This window comes from Myotis yumanensis, unplaced genomic scaffold (genome assembly GCF_028538775.1).
Source record: "Myotis yumanensis isolate MYYU_CA2020_CCGP unplaced genomic scaffold, mMyoYum1.0.hap1 SCAF_3, whole genome shotgun sequence".
In the NCBI taxonomy this organism is placed as follows: domain Eukaryota; kingdom Metazoa; phylum Chordata; class Mammalia; order Chiroptera; family Vespertilionidae; genus Myotis; species Myotis yumanensis.
In genome coordinates, this window is record NW_027223754.1 from 47,093,156 (window position 1) to 47,114,219 (window position 21,064).

General features: G+C 39.0%; 1 long non-coding RNA gene across 1 annotated transcript; it reads right to left on the reverse strand.

The window, feature by feature from the left end:
* Positions 1–2,202: 2,202 nt before the first annotated feature.
* On the reverse strand, positions 2,203–6,490 carry LOC139004966 (uncharacterized). The gene is made up of 2 exons (XR_011470632.1): positions 6,414–6,490; positions 2,203–2,855 (listed from the first exon to the last, which is right to left on the reverse strand). It is a non-coding gene; the product is annotated as an uncharacterized lncRNA (long non-coding RNA).
* Positions 6,491–21,064: the final 14,574 nt, after the last annotated feature.

Here is a 21,064-nt window from a genome sequence, read left to right on the forward strand (position 1 = left end):
ATTCTGAGACGGAGGACTAGAAAATCTCTTGGCCAGAATGACCCTGAAGACTATAGTGTAAGAGCCAACCCCCAATTACACACTCAATGTATTAGGTGCCAAACATTTACCAAAGTTATCAATGGAATATTGCCTAAAGTTGGGAGCGAAGAAAACCCCGTGGATTCAGCAGCAAATATAAGATTGGCTCTAGCTGAAAGGTGTCATGCCAAAGCACAAGTCAGCTATAAAACTAAGAAATAGCCTTAGCTGGTTTGGCTCAGTGGCTAGAGTGCCTGCAGACTGAAGGGGCCAAGGTTCGATTCTGGTCAAGGGCACATGCCGGGGTTGTGAGCTCGATCCCCAGTAGGAGGCAGCCAATCGATGATTCTCTCATCATTGATGTTTCTCTCTATCCCTTCTCCCTTCCTCTCTGAAATAAAAATATATAAAAAAAACCACTAATAAGGTATATGAAATGTCTGTTCTCTAGTCCTACTTAGTCTCTTACCTCCACATGAACTCTCATGTGTTGATGTTCTGCTTTTCCTATGGCTCATTTTGTAAAATGTATGGCAGCAGTTACATTCTTAAATACAAACATCTACAGACCTCTCAAAATGCTTGCTGTAGCATCCAGCCCTACTCACACCCCAAAGATTCTAATGCACCTGAAAGTTCCAGGACTTTATATTTTGAAAAATATCCTTAAGTAATTGTAACACCTAATTGTAGTGAAGTACCTTACCTTGCAAGTGTACATAGAATCCCAGCAGGCGTCTTCACTGGACCTTGGCCTTTGCATTCTAACTTTGTGTTGAAGGATGTATCTGAACTTGATGTACTTACTGTCTAAATCCAGTAAGTGGCTCAAAGGGCATACATACTTGCTTTGAATGTAGACAACTGTCATCTACTCTCACAAGTCCCAGCTTCCCCAATCTGTTGAACAGTGGTTTTCCTAGAGCAGTGATGGCGAACCTATGACACGCGAACTCATTTTTTGGTTGATTTTTTTTGTTAAATGGCATTTAAATATATAAAATAAATATCAAAAATATGTCTGTTTTACTATGGTTGTAAATATCAAAAAATTTCTATATGTGACATGGCACCAGAGTTAAATTAGGGTTTTTCAAAATGCTGACACGCCGAGCTCAAAAGGTTCGTCATCACTGTCCTAGAGGATTACATCTTTATTAAATATACACTTGATCTTAGCCAATAGGCCAAGAGGCAATTTAAATACAGGAAAGTGACTCCTTTAAAGATTAACAGCCTTTCAAACCTTTTTAGCCTATGTAAATTGAAGTCAAATTGGTTTATGTTAGCAACTTCATAGTACATATACTTTATAAACATGTAAACAGGTCCGTGCTCATTTTCTCTATGAAGTGCACATTCTCCCTAATTTCAGGCCAGATATAATCTTGCAGTCTGAATGGAGATATTGCACTGAACATTTGATTTGATACCACTTGCTACCAAGGTAAGGTTTTTATTCACCTCTATGCCATGCTCAACACTTCTCATTAATGACCAAACCTGTATTTGCAATGTCATTTACTTTAGATTCATAACTATACAGGACTGCAATTTTGATAGTTGCTTTACCATCCAAAGTACAACCTAGTATCTTATTTTTAAAATATTGACTATTTTTTGAACACCTATAGATTTTTTGAATTCTGAGTTGCTCAGAACATATTCAATTTTAAATATAGTACAGCTCCACTAAGAAGCTTTCAAACCTTAGTAATCAAAAAACGTTTGGGTATTTAATAAAAGCCAGTTAAAGACATTTCATACTTTGGTTTCCTCTCTTAGCTTAAACGTCAATTTATCTAACTAAACGTATAATTTGTACTTGGAGCTGCTCTTACTGGATTTTAAGTTAACATATTAGGAACCAAATCAATCTCCAAATTAAGTAAATTCAGGTATGATTTAAACATCAGATTATAAAAACTACGTAGAAATTAACCTTTCTAAACAGACTGACATGAATTTAAATTCAGAGCCCATTTACCAGTTTTATATTCTTCTTGCAAAGAAATTTTGCTGATTTCACTTCCTCAATGGTGAAATTAGGATACAAATACAGATGCCATAGACACTAAATTATTAATACAGGTAAATCACTTTGGTATTTGTTGCTGCTTCCCGTATTACCTCAATAGGGATGTTTCATTTACTGTAACAAAAAAGAAAAACTGTCACAACTAAGAAAAACTTTAAAATTTTTATTTCATTATGTTCATTTTGGACAATTTCTCAACAAGCAGTTTTAAAATACATAACTTTATTTATTTACATTAAATGCACTAAACAATTCAAAGAGCATGACTAAATTGCAAGTACATAGAATAGGCATCTCAATGCTGTGTCTCTGTGGTTCAAATTGGAAAAGCTAAGCCTTTTAAATCAAATTTTCTATGGTCCTAAAATTGATGGGATACACCCATCTTATCCTTTAAAACTCACAAAGAATATTACATTTTACTAACGTTATCACTAAGACTACAAAGAGTATTAATTTATCAAAACAGCCAAGTACATTAATTCACATTTTGAGAGTGAAGACTCAAGTAGGTATTGTATGTGTATTTCCAGACATACACCGAAAATTAGCCTGTATAGAGCTATCCTTACCTTTACTGCTCAGCCCAGACTCCTAACTTATCTTAATGCTAGACAAACCACACCAGGACTGTCAGTTACTAACAAGTTATTTCATTAAGTACATAAGCTTTAACATGACAATGAACTGTTTTCCAGGCAGCTGCAGGTTGCATTTTGTTAGGAATCATTCTGTAGGACTCTTCCAAGTGTAGGGAAAAACCCACATCTGGCTTGCTCTGCTTGGACATGTTTGCCTGTAAAATAAAGATCTCAAAGAAATTTAGTAAAATCACTATCTCACAAAAGATAATTTGTAAAACTGTAAGTGCTTTCCTTTTAAACATAAATTAGAAGTTTGTACGTGCATATATATAATATATAACATGCGAAATACTTGGAAGAAGTTTATATTTTTTTCTGAGTTTTAATGCTCTCAAACCTAAAGCAATGGGTCAGTACCTTAAGTCTTAAGCAATTTAAAGGTTAAAACAATAAAAGGCCACTCTCTCCCCAGGTTAATGAGAAATTTTCAGCTACAACCAACTTGTTCACTTATTTGTATCAAAAAAGGCTAAATTAATGTCAACCTTTATATTTGCAGTCTTTTGTTAGTGTCTAAGAAAGTGTTCAGCCCCACTGAAAACCCCAAAAGAAATTATGCTGTTAACTTGTTTAGTAGATATTAAATCTTGATTGAAAGTCCTGTTAAGTTCTGAACACAAGTACTAGAGGTGTAATGTCTAGGGAGAAAGAGTTAACCATTTTAAGATTTTGTTATTAAGATTTGGATTACATTTTAGCATATTAGAGAAATCATCACTGTTCCACTTTAAACCACAATGCTAGAGGTATTTCCCCTAAAGCTTTAAAATACAATTATATGGTTTAGTACATGTAAACATCACTTTTTCCCCTTATAACCATAGCATAGTAAGTTATGCTAACATTATGTAACTTTACAAAATATTTAAAGAAATGTTTGTCAGAAAATAACCCCAAACAGAATAATTTCCAGTTGTTTTTTGTTTTGTTTTTCATAACGCAAAGGTTTAAGAACACTCAAGGACAATTAGATTTGTTTTATAAATCACTGCATGGTTCTTACTATTTTCTCATTCTGAAAATTTACACCTTTTAATCAGCTCCAGAACTGTGAAACTCTTACCTTTCTATTCAGGGATCCATAATTAAACTCCTTTAATTTCAAGAGGCTTAAATTTTCTTGTTAGACTTAATATATTTTTTAAAAGTTTTATAAATTTATCAGGTGGTATAATAAATGTTATAGAAATTTGTTTCCTATTACTAAAATTCAGCACAGGCACAATTTTAACAATCAATCTTCAAATTTGATCATTCCTAAGTTAACCCACATTTTTCTACACATAAGAAACATAAACTAAAGACAAGACACATAAAAAAGGGCAGAAATGTTGGATAAAATACTGTAACTGCCACTTCTTAGGTTCTACTCCAGTGACATAAGTTACATTAGCCTAGAATTGTTGCAAAATGATTTTCAAATTTCCACCCAATTTCTACACTCTTGGTGTTAGAGACATGTACGCATACACATACTTGTGACTCCATTTGGCACTGGTATGTCTTGTTTTCTTATTTTTAACTTCCAGAAAGCAGAGTCTAAGGATCACTAAAAGTTTTAACATCATTAAAAATTACCAGAGAACTATAGTACATAACCAGTTAACAGATTTATCATGAACTGGTAATATTGGTAAAATATTTGTTTACTAGAAAAAAGACAGCCTCCCTCACAAATCTTAATTCCATGCTTAAACAACTTTCTTTATACACTGCTTTAAACAGAATGAAATTTTTACCAAATTTAAAAACTTGAGTAGTGTACAAGTATCATTAATTAAATTTTAAGATAAAACATTAAGAAAGCAAAAAGGCATATCCTAATTTTACAGATTATTATGCATTTATCCAAGTAAATAACCTTTATACAATCATAATGGAATGCTTGATAACCAAATAATCAGACAAAAAATATTATAAACATAGTAAAATCTGACATGCAATCCTAGTAGTGAAATGTTTTAGTACAAAAAGATGAAATTTGATTGAAGAAACAAAGTTACATATATAAACTTCACACTGACAAATTAAAATTGCACTTTTAGTACTTTTATCTCTGGAACATTTAAAAGTGGAAGGTGAATCTTCAGTAATATTTAATTTTCAAAATCTTCTGGTCACAATCCCCACCAAACTCAACAGGCCGGGACAAGTGCAATACCATAGAGAAACACAGCATTGCAACTGATCCCAACCTGTGTAGAAAGGGGTTTGATTTTCCCTTACTTTTCTACAGACTTTTCACTACCACAGTCAGTTTTGCATGGATTTGCACAGCAGAATATCACACAGCTGGATGCAAACCTGCAAAACTAACCATAGAACAGTGTTCAGTAACTGGACAGTTTGACTGGGCGACAGGCCGAGGCTGGAGTTCTACAGCTAGCAGTACTTTAAGTGCTCATAATGCAGTAGATAACTAAACACTACCTGCACTATAAGCACTTTAGTGCTACAGAAGCTGTCACATCAGACACACCAGGCGGATTCTACATCGATACAATAAAAGTACACAAAATTAGTAAAAATTACTTGAAGGAAATAGCAGGCCACCATCAGTTTTGCATAGATTTGCACAACTACATTCTTCTTGTAGTGCAACTATGCAAAACTAACAGAGGACTGCAAACAAAAAGCATTAAACACCTATATACTTGCTTGGCTTGGCTTGGATGAAAACATAACTTCTTATGCCAGAAGGAGCACTTAGGGCAGTAGATGCTAATCTACTTCACTATCTGCACTAGATGCACCTTAGAACAAAAAGCACTCAACACCAGCAGGCCCTGCGCTTTAAAGCCCACCAATGGCTCCCCGAGGCAGCTGTCACCATAATGCTACAAGTGCCTTCACTGCAGTAGATGCACATATCACTACCTGCACTGTAAGCACTTTGACATTACTCTGACTGGTCACAATCTTCAGGTTTTACAAGGTGATGTTCTCTTTATTCCTGCTAAATTTTAAATAAATAATTAGAATAACACCTCAAACTCTTACAGCTATAAAACATACAAAATTTAGCATAATCCTTAATGGGGAAGAGAAAACGAGTTCAATTACCTTAAAACCGTGAGTTCCATTCAGAAGCACATTTAGACTTTAAAAATAGAGAACTCTTTTTTTTTCACAAGACAATCATAATTAATCATCATTCTAATACTGTAAAAGAAAGTGGTGGCTCTTCCTTTACCTTCCATTCCCAAAGGCATACTTACAAAATCAAAATCAGATTGCAAATAAATGAGAATATAATTTGACTCATGTACCTTTTGGAGGAAATCTTCACATCCACGTGGAAAAACGTATTTTCTTCTGCTTCCAATTAGCAATTATTTGGTAAACTAATTCATAAAATTACTGTTCAGACTATACTTCAAGTTTATCAACTGGTCGATCTTATATACTCCACTTAAATTATTTTTAAATCTTGGGAACACTACAGATTAGATTTTATCATCCAATTTAAAGCAGTTTTAAAATTACATTTGTAAACTGTGCATCAGTTTCCAAAGATTTATAAAGATATCTGGATTGTACTTTTACTAACTTAAAAATTAGCTGACCCAGAGTTAATTTTCTAGAAAATGTAAATGGACAAACTACCCATTTCACCCTTTGAAGAACCCAATTACATCTTAATTATTTAAATTAAAGTCAGGAGAAAAGTTATATTAAAGAAAAGTTAAAGAAAATTAGAATACACTCACCCACTTGTGAAAACTTCGTTTTCAGCAACTATCCTTAGGAAAAGCTCTCGGCGCAGTTAGGTCCACGTGTATGAATGACTGGGATGGGAGGGAAAGGGAAAAAACACAAATTTACCACTGTCCAGGTCCATATTTAAATTTGTGCTTTTCCAACCCCTTTATAAAGTCAATTACAATCATCAAAAAACCCAAGATAGCCAAGCAATACTAGTGGAGTTTAAAAGACCAACAATGTATGGGTGAAAATTCCTAAGAAAATAAAGTTGAAAAATCCACAAGTATTAGATTCAAGTGTTAGATTATCTTATTTTAAAAGACCCTGAAAGACTCCCGCACGATCGACAGCAATCTTAACCTCTATCGCTCAGCTCCAACGAGAGGGAAACGCAGCGCAGGGACTATTCTTCCCCACCCCTCCCCCATTCGAGACCTCGTGGCCGCAGCCGGGATAAAGAGTTGTTTCCCCCACGACGTGGTCGGGACGGCGCGAGGCCGATTCCCCCTCGTGGCGATACTGCCTCGACGAGCCCGCCCCTCTCCAGGTCCCGTCCGCGGCTCCCGTTCACGAACAGAAAAGGCGGCACGGGCACCGGGGGCTGCAAAGTGCCCGCCACGCTCCTGGAGCTCAGGCCGGCGGCACATGTCGCACAAGGGGGCGCGCAGCCGCGGTTCCCCGCGCGGCCGCCAGGGGGCGGCGGGTCAGAGCCGAGTCCTGCCGGACGCGGCCACCCCCGCCCCCCCCAAACCGTTTCCCGGCGGCAGCCGCGCGGCGACCGGCGGCGCCGAGGCCCGAACGCGGCGAGGACGCGGGCGCGCCGCCCCTCCTTTGTGTCCCCCCGGCCACCCCCCCGAGCCCGGCCCAGAGGGGCGGAGGCTCCGCGACTGCGGTGCCCGTCGCACGCGGCCCGAGGCCTAAGCCGGGAACAATCGGCGGCGGCGCGCAGTCGCCGCCATGTCCCCCCGCCCTCGCCCCGCGCGCAGCCCGCCCCGCAGGAACATGGCGGCGCGGCCGCGGCTCCCGCCGAGCCGGCCCGGCCCTCCGCCGCCGCCGCGCTCCCGGGCCCGCGGGCGAGCGAAGGCGGCTCCGAGCCGTCACCGAGGCCGGCGCGGGCCTGCTCCCGCGGCCGCGGCCAGGGGAGCGGCGGGTCCCGCCCGGGGGCTGCCCACGCGGGTAACAAAGCCCACGCGGCGTGGGGGGTGGCGCCCGGGCCGCGCGGCCCGCAGCTCCCGCGCCCTCGGCCCACCCTCGCGCGCACAAAGTTTGGGGGCCCGCGGCTCCCGCCCACGTCGCGCCGCCCGCCGGCGCGCAGGTACCTCGTGGGCGCGCCCCCTCCCGGCCCGCGGCCTGCCCTGCCCCATGTGCGCCGCCGCTTTGTTCTGGAGGCGCTTTAACTCTCGCCCCGGGAGAAACTTTCCTCTCCCGGGCGCCCCGCGCCCCGCGCGCACCCCGAGCCCCGGAGGGGGCGCGAGCCCGGCGGGGCCCGGCCCCGAGGGGCCATTGTGTGCGCCGCGCGCCCCCCGCCCGCCGGGGCGGCCCGGGGAGGGTCTCCGCGGGTCCCGGGCGCGGCCGCCGCCACCTCCACCCTCCTCCCCTCCCGGCCCGGCCGGGCCCCTCCGCCCGCCGCGTGCAGCCCGGGGCAGCGGGTCGCGGCTGCCACACGCCGGGGCGGCCAACGGCCCGAGACCCGCCCGGCCACGCCGCCGCCGCCGCCACGCTGCCCCGGGCCCGCCGCCCCGCCCGTCCGCCCGCCCTCCCTCCGGACCGGGCTGCACACAACAGGTTTCACTCACTCGGCGGACGGGCGGGAGGACTCACCGGGAGAAGTCGCCGCCACCATCTTCGCCTCGCCCGCCGTGGGCTCCGGCGCCCGCCTCCCCACCCGCCCCCGCTTGACTACGACCCCGAGGCCCCAGGCCCGGGGGGTGCGGCCGGCCCGGCCCGCGAAGGGGCTCGGCGAGGGGCGCGAGGCTCGGCCGCGCGGCGGAGGCCGTCCCCACCCCCCCGGCCTCGCCCGAGGGCGCGAAGTGGCGCGAAGGCGCGGGTCGGGCGGCGGCGGCAGCACCTCGAAGGACCATGTGGGTGAATGAAGGGCGGCGGCTCCCGCCTCAACGTAAATACGGACAAGCCCCACTCCCTCATTAGCATAAAAAACAAAGTACTTCCGACCTCCCCGCCCGCCCGCCAATCACCGCAGGCCCCGCCCACGGCAGCTCGGGCCAGGCGGTCGGGAGAGCGGGAGCCGAGAGCCGCTCGCGGCGCCGCGCCGCCTTCCTCCGGCCGCGCTCCCCCCGCCCCCCGCCCCCCGCCCCCCGCCGCCGCCGCGCGGAGCGCCCGGCCGGACACCTCGCGCCACGCCCCCGCCACGCCCTCCGGGAGCCGGCCCTGCGCGCGAGCAGATCCCCGCGCGCCTGAGCCGCCCTGCACCCTCCGGGGAGCGCACGCTGCCCGCGGCTCCCCGAGAGCCCCCTCCTCCCGCGGACTCGACGCCGGCGCGGGGTGCTTCCTTATCTACTACTTTCCTCGCTCTGGGTGGGTCTTGGTGGTCATGAGGGGTCTGCTTCGTGCCATCCGGAGCCAAAGAGAAGTAACGCCCAGTGACTTACTCTCCCAGGGAAGAGGGATCCCTCAGTGCAGAGATCGTCCTAATCTAGGCTGAGACATAACGCATCACCCCCGAGAGTGATGGATGCCCAAGTGGTTGAAACGTGTTTCCTCCGCCCGGCAGTGTGCAAACCAAAACGCATGCCCGATCGGAGCGGAGGGTTCGCAGCTGCAGTACCTGATCCGCCCCCGACCCCGCGGCATTCAGCAGGCGCTGCTGGCGCTCCCGGGGCAGGAGCAGAGCTCGGCAGGACCTCGTGGAACAGCCACAAAGCCCCTGAAAGGAGCCCACTCACTCCGGGGCACCTCCTCCTGCACATGGTGGTGTAGGAAATTCCAGCGTGCTCAGAAACATCATTGTTAAAAGAAGTGAGCACTCATAACACGACAAATACAGTCATTTTAAATTGGTTTTAAATAATTCAGTACTCATTAAAAAGCACACACGATTCGGTGATTTTACAAGTTAACTGTAAAAAAAAAACACGTCACCAGATGTCTATAATGTCCAAATGTTAGTTTTGGACATTCACACATTGCTGTTTACTATCTTTCTAACTCATGTGACCATGCCTTGCTTAAATTCAATTTTCAAACTAGTGATGTAAAAAGTGGGTTAACTTTTGTTTTTGCTATTCTTTTATGTTAAGAATCTGTTTTCCGGTATTTCTGTTTTACAAATAAAAAATAGATGGCCAAATCTGAAATTTTACAGTTTTTCATCTTTCTATATTAGTCATCTATTAGTCTTTTAAAGAGGAAAACTGATTTCAAATTTTATTAAAATCTGATTTACATTATTTTTGGTCAGCATTGATTGATATGTCAATTCCTTTTTCTTTAAAAATTATCTTCTGCTTAAAATAAGAATGTCTGGGGAGAGAGGTGCTGTGAGTAAGTATTCATCACACTCTCTGAATCATGGGAAATCCCACCTATAAGCAGGTTTCTTAGCAGGAGAGAGTTATCTCATAGTTTCTTTCCAATTAAGGTCAGCACTGCAATACTCCTAGATTTAAAAAGCTGTTTTTAGACATCTAACAACATTTCTGTGAGTATCTAACATACCAGCAAGTATTTTCTGTGACTACAGTATGAGAGATTTAATTCTTAGCATACACATTTTTTACGGTAATCAGGATTTTGGAAGATGTAAATTAATTTAAAAACCTGCTTACTTGGAAATCCCAGAAAGTTTCACAATTAGTAGATTGCATTTTATTTTTGAGGGGCGCACTCATACTTCCTTTCAAAATTAATGAATTATTGTCAGTAAAATTAGAATAATTGAAAACTTTTCAGTGAATTTGAAACTTGTAGCCAATTTATTTTTTTTAAAGTCCCTCCTAACTAACTAGAGAAACTCATACCCCTGAATTTCAGGGGCTACAGCTAGGTATACTTTATAACTAAACTGAAGATTTTGTGGTTATGATTTTGAAGATCGGAAAAATATCAGAACTGCTAACAAATGCCTTCTGCAACCAAGGAATGTAAAAATAAAACTATCTGAAACCCCAAAGTAGACACACAGCCTTCTCAAGTTAGCTAAAACACACAGTACTGTTTTACACAATCCAGGGCATTTTAGATGAAATGAGAAGCGCAGTTCAACATCAGGACAGTTTCATGTAACTGACTGTTTACATGATATATATCAAGTAGTAGATAAATATCTGTATTTTTCACTTTTCACTCATATGCTTCAGAGCCTTATGAACATAGATGTTATGAATTGAGAACATAAAAAGTTCTTGAGTTTGCTAATTATATTTAAAATTTTACTTCCGACCTCTTGCTGTTTGACTATGTCAGTATTAACTGACTTAATTGTATTTTGAAAGATAGACTCAGTTAAAATATTCTTGTTTTGTAGCATAATTATAGGATTTTAAGAAACTAATGAAGCAGTAATCATATTCACATTACAGATTTGAAAGCAAGAATGATACAGAAATCTAAGACAAATCTGATGACCGGTGTTATTTTAAACCTATATGTACATATAATATAGGTTTATATGTTTGCTATTGCAATGAAGTATATTTAATATTTTGGCAATTTGGCATTTTTAACACAGATTCCTGTAGTTATTTATTATTTTCTCACAGTATTTAACTTATATTAGGAAGGGAAATAAAATTCAAAACCATTTTGACTTTGGAAAATTAACTGGTTATAAATCAAGAATATTTTGAACTATTTAAAGTAATGTAATCAATGACACAAATTTAATGATGACACTTTGAATTTTTTACAAGGTATATTTGAAATGTCTGATAACTACAGAGTCTACTCTTTACCATATTGATTACGTTTTATACTTAGGATTTTAAAAGTGTTCAATCCAAATGAACAGTCATCTATTAAGTGCCCACTATTCTGGCATTCCTTGAAGTAATAACAAGGAATAAGAGCTAGGATAATGAAAGGTTCAAGAACTATAGGATATTGCTGATTACCCTGAATCTTTCACAAATAAGCTGAAAGATTTTTGTCGTCAGACTTTATTTTATTTGTTCCAATACTCTAATAAAGTAATTCCACTGATGTTTGGTTATTTTATTTTCTTATTTAACAATTTAGAATATCTACATTTTGTATATGTTGTTTGGTAATCATGCATGTCATAGCAAGAGATTATTTGCTACAAATGGCATTCCAAGGTGCTATTAATGACAATAAATTTATAGTGAACACAAAGACCACAATCATTTGAACTCCTAGTCCTATTTATGGTTTTGAAATTAAGAAATAATAAATTATAGGGGGAAAAATGAATAAATGTGTGGTTATGAATAAATAAGTTGAAGAAAATGCTTTTTTGTTGTATTTTTTAATTTGTCACTGTGATACTCTGTAGAACCAGATGAAAGTAACTAAGAATTATTTAATTAAGAAAATTAGACAGACTAAGTACTACTTGTCAAATAAAGAGACAGCCTTTGCACTTAAAGAAATTCAGAATGCAGTGACATTACTTAATATATGTAAAATTGTATGGCTTTTAGAAAACTAATACATTTCTAATTAAACATTTAAAGGTGATGTATCAGTATAATATACTCTAATAAAACATTTCACTACTTTTTCACTTGTTTTTACTAGAAGGATGCAATATCAAAATTACAAGTAGCTTATTTTTAAAATTTTTTTTCTTAATTTAATCCAGTGGTTCTCAAGATGGCTATACTTTACAATTGCCCAAAGAGCCTTTAAAACATACAAATATCTGATCATTACTTGCAGATATTTTAATTTAGTTGGTCAGAAGTAGGACCTTAACATCGTTTTTTAAAAAATTCCCAAGTCATGCTTATGTTAAATCAGAACTGACAAGGTCTGGTACTTATTTGTTGCGTTAGATCAGTGATTTTCAGCCATTTCATCTCATGGCACATATAAACTAATTACTAAAATTCTGTGACACACCAAAAAATATATTTTTTGCCAATCTGACAAAAAATAGGTATAATTTTGATTGGTTTACAAACAAATAATAGGAGTAATTACCTACACTTTTTTGCTCCAAAGTGACTTTTAAAATTATCAGGTTCCTATAAATTTGTATATTTCTGGTACCAAGAATTAACCAATCAGATGCAACTTTATTATGCAGCGTGACCAATGAGAGGCAACTCTATTATATGACCTATATATTTACTGTTCAAAATAGGGCATCCACACTGGATGGCTATCGTTGTGTGTCTGCTGTCACTTTTTTATTTGACAATCTAAGGCAGCGATGTTCAGCTGGTGTACCACAGAATTTTAGTAATTAGTTTATGTGTGTCATGAGATGAAAAAGGTTGAAAATCAATGATGTAAAGGAAAAGAGGCCAGTGCCCCTGACTAAATAGTCAGGTATTGCATGTTTTAAAATTCTTGCAGCACACTGGTTGAAAGTCGCTGCATTACATAAAGCGTTTGGCCAATCAGCATCTTTAGCTGGTTAATCTTACTAGGTTAATAGGTGCTTGTGTCATTGTTTATTCACATTGCAAATGTGCATTATTAATACACATAAACCATGAGAAACTTGCCCAGGATATTCTAAATCCTTCACCAAAGAGTTATGGGCATAAAGATTAAAAGAGAAAAAGACAAACCTTCAGAAATAATTTTGAAAAACTTGTATGTTAACTGTAGTAATCTTGGCTTATAAGGGACGTTGGAAAGTTTCAAGTGCTATTATATTTTTGCTATATGGATTTGCTATTTAATTTAAGAAATCTACTTAACAATAGAAAAGTATTCCAGATGTAGGTTGTGATATTTAAAAAAAAAAATTCTCTGTGCCAGACATGTTTAGACATAAGTTAAAAAATTTTTTGCAATCATTTAGCAGAAAGAAAGTGGTATATAGAGATCATTAGTGTCATCTCATATTAAAAATAATAAAAGTCAGACAAGAAGATGGCCCCAGGTAGGAGAAATGACTAGATACTAATGTTTTTATTTTTTAAAATATATTTTTATTGATTTCAGAGAGGAAGGGAGAGGGAGAGATAGAAGCATCAATGATGAGAGAGAATCATTGTTACGGCTGCCTCCTGCACACCCCACACTGAGGATTGAGCCCACAAACCAGGTATGTGCCCTGAAGGGGAATTGAACTATGACCTCCTGGTTCATAGGTCAATGCTCAACCATTGACCCACACTGTCCAGGCCAAATACTACTGTTTTTAACCAATATTATTTAATTTCCTAAACGCTTCTTAGGTTTTTATATTTTTGCTTTTAAATATAGGCTTTAACTTCAATTTATATAAGAGGAAACCAGTTGATTTAGCCTATCATCTAGATCTATTTTGCTAGTTAATAGTCTAGAAACAACTTAAGCTATTGATTATATAATTACCTCTCTAAGGTTGGTTAAAATATAGATTTCACAATTGCAATATTACTTTACAAAACTACACTTGAACCTATATTCACCTTAACTTTCAGCCTCAATTCTTTCTACATATAAAAGTGATAAAATTTTTATTTTGTCAATTTTAATTGGTTTTGTGAATTATGATTGTAAGTAAATACTTTTCTGAAGTCACTTAAAAGGTTGGATGACAATGTGTTCAGATTAAAGATTTGTGATAGTAAAATTGCTATACAGTAAAACCTCGATATAGTGGACTAATTCAGACAAGGGGGTATCTCTTAAAGCTGAAAGTCGATTATTTAATAAAGTAGGTTTTCTAAATTCGTATGTTAAAAAAATGGACAAAGTAGTTAATTTACCTGTTTTTTTTAACTTATGTAGATATATTTGTGTAATTAAAATTAAGTATGTATGAAATGTTTAATTTCATGGAAAAGTTTTCTATATGTTTTATTGCTTATGTATTCCCTGTAGTTTTGAGACTATAATAAGTATGTGATCTAAATCAAAATAAGCAAACATTTTTATGAAAATACACTTTAATTATATTTAACTAAACAAATAAACAATGTTCTTAAAAAACAAAATTTCAGTTTTATAAAAACAAAAAATTTTCCTATTTAATTGTCTTCAAGTGATGATATATCCACACTACCATTGTGGTGTGGCATTAATGTTTGATACCGAGGCACTTAGGTAATTCTGCTTTGGAAAACCATCAAGTTTTGTTTGAACTTTTGAAGTCTGATGTTTGTTTTTATAATTAACTCCCTAAAATGACAAAAATGGGTGTAAGAAAGCTGAGTTTTATTATCTGATGAATGGTCAATCACTGTTATTAGATGATGGAGATGCAATCTAATCACTGATAATTCTATTTTGGGGCAGGTTGTTTCTTCTTCCTCGTTATCTTCACCCCCATCCTCATCTCCCAAGGTCATCGCCTCATCTGCTATTTCACTTCCAGTCATGATGTGATAGCCAGGGTCACCTTCATCTTCTAACCACTGTACAACATCTTCCTCAGCTACTTCTCCACCAATATTCTGTATTGCCTTACCATAATCAGTAACCTCTAGCTCTTCTAAATCCAAGTCTGCATCTTCATCATCAAGCAAATTCTTCCAACCATTTTTTAATGTTTGTACTTCCACTACTTTCCATGCTACAGCAAAATTAAAAATTGCCAATTTTTAAACTGTAACTCTTTAAGTTTTGTAAGGTATGCTGTCCTCTTGTATCTTCTTCATTATCTTCATCCTGCAATACAACTATTACTTCCCCGAAAAACTTTTTGTGGCATATAATTTTGGTTGTCAGAATTACCCCCTGGTCCATGGGCTGGGTCAGTGATATTGTACTTTTTGGCAAAAACATACATCTAAATTTGCCATCTTCTGAACATAAAATATTTCAAATAGATGAGCAGGAGCATTGGCTAAAAGCAATACACATCTTGCATCTTCCAGTGGTATTCCAAGTTCTTCACCTTGAAATTTCCCAACTTCAGGTACAAATTCTTTAAAAAACAAAAAACAAAGAGTCTTAGAAAATGTCTGAGTTGAACATGCCTTCTTAGAGTTATCATACAAAATGGGCAAATGACTCATTATATTCTTTAAAACTCTAGGTTTACGAGTTTGCCAACAACTACAAATGTTGGTTTATGCAATCCATCGGCATTGGCACAAACCAGAATGGATATCCTGTCTTTGCTGATTTTTCTTCCAGGTGTCGATTTTTCATATTTGGAAGCTTGTGTGTTTTCAGGCACAGGATGCCAGAACAAACCAGTTTCATCAGCATTGTAAATCTGAGACTGTACTAGATTTTCATTATTTATACATTCTATTAATTTTTGCCTAAATGATTCAATATCTTCTGTTGGAGCACTTGAAGCTTTGCTGTAAATTCATTTGTTCATAATTCTGTGTCTTTTGCAACAGTATCAAAGCTGTTCATCACTTGCTTTGAATGGTGTGCTCATATAATTTGCTAATTTAATTGCTGCAGATTTCCATTCAACTGCCCAAACTGGAACCCCACAAGAACTTTGTTGTGTGTGCCACCTCAACAATACTTCTTTACCTGAAGTTTCACGTGCCAATTTCATGTTTTCTGGGATTGGTGTTTGCACTTATATCACATATTAATGCAAAATTTAAAATTTTGTCTTTGTTTTTCATAAATGTCTAATACAATTTTTTAAATGGCATATTGTCCACATATACGAGACACAGACACTCCTGTCTCCAACTATTGTATGACTTCTAATTTTTGATTTACTATTAAATTGATTCTTTTCCATTTGTCCATATTTTAAGGTTAGGGTTACAAGGGTGTGTTTACTGTATATACATAATTTTGAATTTATACTCAATAGCTCTAATAAATTCGTGCATTCACCTGTCATCATGAGTAAACAAATGCACATGGCTGGGGTGTGGCTTAGGGCATGCCCAAGATCAGCCCAAACACTACAAAACTGCTTCAGAAAGTCAGGCTACGTGACAAAGGAACCAATTACCCCCCAGGATGAGGTGCAATCACGTGATAATTATTTGCTGAACATTATTTAGAAGTTGTAACTCTTGGATTTAAATATTTAGATTATAGTTGTAGATACGTAATATTTATTTATATTGGTGGAATTACTAAAGTTTTTTTTTCCCAACATGTGGCCTATTCGCTAAAATTTGTCAGAAATAACTGAATTAATAACAACAACAACAAAAAATAACCTGTTAATTTAATTATAAGCAAATCTTGGTTAAAAGCATTTTAAAAATATCAGAGTGTTAATTTTGACATCTGACGTACAGACCAGAACTATTGTCCATTAAATCCTAAATCCATTAAATTCAAGTCTGCAAAATGTAGGATTTACTGTATTTCAATAAGTGCTTAATGAAGATAAACTGAGACAATTATAAAAACACACAAGTGTTATTTACATGAGACTTCCAATAAAGCAGATACATTTTGGGAAAATCTTGCACAGCAGCATACTCTTGCTCCCTTAACTGCCAGTTAATTAAGTGTTTCCCATATGCAGGCAGTACATCCTGTATAATAAATAGGTAATATGCAAATTGACCTTCACTCTGTCACACCATCCCAAGATGGCTGCGCCCACAGTGGAGGCGGGGTTTCTGTAAGGAGCTGTAACGAATGATCAGCAGGGACCTGAGGCTGCGTGGCACTGGACTGGGGTGGGGGACCTGAGGCTGTGCCCCCTGCCTGGTGGGGCTTGATGGGGGACCTGAGGCTGCGCTCCTCACCAGTGGGGCTTGACAGGGGCCCTGAGACTGTGCTCCTCACCTGGCGGGGCTTGACAGGGGCCCTGAGGCTGTGCCCCCCCACCTGGCAGGGCTTGACAGGGGACCTGAGGCTATACCCCTTGCCTGGTGCCACGCCAGGGGATCTGAGGCTGCAACCCCCACCTGGTGGGGCTTGACAAGGGTTGGGCCAGCTGGGTCTGGATCTTGTCTAGTGGGTGTGGGGCCGGCCGGGTCTGGGTCTCGCGCGATTTCAAGGTGCACTTGGGTGGGCAGGGACTTGACTCTGGGTCCCATGGTGTACCCCAGACTCTGGCAGGAGGAAGATTTTCATATACATTTTACTAATTTCCTTTCATCTCTGACACTTCTATTATAGAGAAAGGGCAAATAGCAATATTAAAATATTTCCTCTAATTAATTCCCTTTTAATGTGCATGAACTTTGTGCACTGGGCCACTAGTTTTAATATATTAGCTTCTTTTGCACATACTAATGTTCAAAACAAGGAAGTACTCCACACAGTTTTAGCCAGGGAAAACCAAAACTGAGCTGGAACAAAATAAGACATTTTTATGTCTGAAATGATAAAAGTGTAAGGGCCAATTAAAAACACTATGGAGAGTGAGGCAGGCTTTACACTACAATTGTCCAAAGAGAAACCAGTATCCTCTGGAGCCTCAGAAATCATCCTTGAGAAAGTGAATGATTCCCTTTCCTTTCTCGGAGTATGTGCATGATGGTATTGTGGTGGTAGGAAGACCAGTTATGTCTGACACATTTGTTTATAAGAATTTCCCAAAATTACATGGGCATCCATTTAAAAGAAAATGATATTACAGTTAGCCATACATACTTATAAGTGCCCAATGTTAAAATTTGCTTGCAACATATTTAGAGCAAATTGTTCTCCTCTGGTTGAGAGGTCATGGTAGTTGTTCATTGGAAGCTGCAAGTGAAATTAATCCAAGAGAATGCTTAAAGCCAAGTCAAGATAGGAAGCGATGAGGGAGGCTGAAGTTTATGAGCCATAAAAGTCCACACAGGATATCAAAATGAAGAGTGAGGCAGAGTTTGGAGGATGGGAATTGGATGTAGAAAATAGCCGAGGTAAGTGGGTGCTGGAAATATTCTATATTTTTTATCTAAGAGGTGGTTACATGGGAGTAAAAAAAAAAATCTCAATCACTTCATATTTATAAGTATTTTAATTTTAGCATTTATTAGTATAAGTATATTACAATATACTTATAATTGGTGTACTTTATGCTCTTTGTACTATGTATATTATCTTTCAATTTTGAAAAACAATACAGACAGCAATAACAACAACAAGGAGGTAGAAATCAGTATAAGAACCCAAGGCAAACAGAAGAGCAGGGAATAAGGAGGCACATAGAAGAAGGTTGTGGTTAAATACTTGCCTACTGTCTGGTGCTGGCTTTTGTGTGTTCTCTAAATGATTATGCATGGATGAGCTACTTGCAATTGAAGAGTCATGGATGGGACAGACAAATCAGCCACAGGTAATATTTAAGAAACTACTAATGCCAGGCATTGGCCAGAAGAGCTGGCTCTTACGCTTATCAGATACTCAAGAAAAGAGTAACCTTTAAGATTAGCCAAGAGAATTCTCTTTTTTTCAATATTAAATGTCTTACATTATCTGGGTGGTTTCCTATCCCAATAGGTCGGCAGTATCCTGTGGAACTGTGGAAAGCGGGTGAGGACTATAAAAGAAGACAATGCAAAGCGCAGTAAAACTGTACAACTGAAATGGTGACAAAATTCTGTCCCAACTGGGACTTTCTTAAATATTTCCTTTCAGGGAGAATACTAACCACTGGCAGCCCTGCATCAGGAGAGAGCAGGTAAGTAAGGGTTAGACTGACAGAGCAATAAGAACCTGAGCATGGGTGGATTCTAAGACAAACCACCGAGGGCCACTTTTGACAGAGCAACCCTCTGTGTGTACTACCCGTTCTCTTGATCCTGGAGGCAGGATCGTCTCTAATGTCTTTGAATCTTTAAAGAAAAAATGAACTGCTACCATTTAGCAATACATCGTAGATATACTATCACATTTGATATATTTTAGAGTACATTTAGCAGTTTAACTAAACTCAATTTAGAGATTGAAAACACTCCATATATTTTTCATTTTTGTTTTGACTCCTTAGGAATATCCTGAATTTTGTTACCTGAAAGCTGCCATGCTAGGTAGAATAGTATTGCTAATCTTATGAGATTACTGGAAATTAGGGATAAGTCAACATGAATGTCTTGAAGAAAAATTAAGTGATTTAAGTCTGAACATTTCCCAGGCACCATATCCTCTTTAAATGAAATAATAAAAATGTGCCCTTAAAAAGAAAATCTCACTTTCTTCAGTTCCATTAGAGATTCAATGAGAGCAAAGTTTCCATTCTGATTGCTAGAAGGAACAAAAGTCAATAATTATTTTCATATTGCCAATACTAGACAATAGAAAATTGAGAGTATGCTATAAACTACGCAATTCCTTTCCGCTTCTCCTAACGTCTCAAAGGCATCTCAAAACATTCTCAGGTGGTCCTTAAAACATCTACCATTTCCACAGTTTTTAAGTAAAGTAGGTACAACATATACCAATGTTTAATGAATGTAATTTAGAACAATAAAGATCAGTGTGGAAGTCCCAAATGTTCTATTTACTATCCTATAATCGTGGACAATCTTCTGCCTCTCAGTTTCCTCATTTTTAAAATAAGAATATTAATATCTACTTTATCAGTTTGTTTTTAAAAATTAAATGAAATGATATATGTAAATGGTTGAAGGTCATAAATAATACACAAGAACTCAATAAATACTAGCTATTTTTATTGTCATTAACAGTAATATAAAGTTAAAATATATTATGATAAGATTATTTGCCAGCATCAAGGTTCTTTTTATTGTTGAAAGGATAGTAAATTATATTGTTATACACCTTCAACCAGACTCTCAATACCTTCTAATTTGTAAGAGTAAATTTTAATTGAAGTTGTAGTAATGTAGTAATTTTTATACCATAAAAGTGGCCATTTTACTATCAAAAAGTACCTCAAAATCTACATAGACACTTCTACCTACCTCCTCCCCCCCGCCCACACACAGAACATACAGAACTGGATAGGTTGTGTGTTCATGAAGCAAGAGGAATAATAAATTCCAATCAGTCATGCAATTAGTACAAAGGGAAGGAAAAACTTACTTTCTTTTCATTTTTCTTTCTGATTTAAAATTTATGAAAATAAAAAAAATGACCTTTAAATTTCTCTAAATTGAACTTGACCGTTGCCTCCTTTGGAGCATGCTAGAACAAGTATTTTTTCCTTCCCCTTTGGCTAAATTCAGTGTTCAACAATGAATAAAATGAATGAGTTAATTCATTTATTCAGTCCACAAGTAATCCTTGAGTCAGTTACAGAAATGCATAACACAGAGGCTTGTGTTCAAGGAGAAATATCCATAGAATGCAGATGTGTGTAAGTATTGTATGGGAAAACAGACAGTACAATGCTTTGCAGTGAGCTGGACACAAGGTTTCTTGTATGTGCCTATATGTTTTTTAAAATAACTATATAAAAAGTGGATCTTCACTGATATGCCTGTACCATTTCAACACTGTTTGTACACAGAACTGAGGTTGGTTGCCAGCATTTGCTGGATGGGTGAAGGGAAGGCAAGAGGAGGGCAAGGAATGCTGATTTTGCTCCTTATTTATTTAAGAGCAAGGGCTCATCCAACAATTTCTTAAGGCTCTTTTGTCAGGACCTTCCTTCTAACTCCCTTACCTCTACCTCAAGATTTGGAGCTAAGTGTTGTTTTCTCTCATTCTTTATAAAATGCATTTAAACTGCAAATCT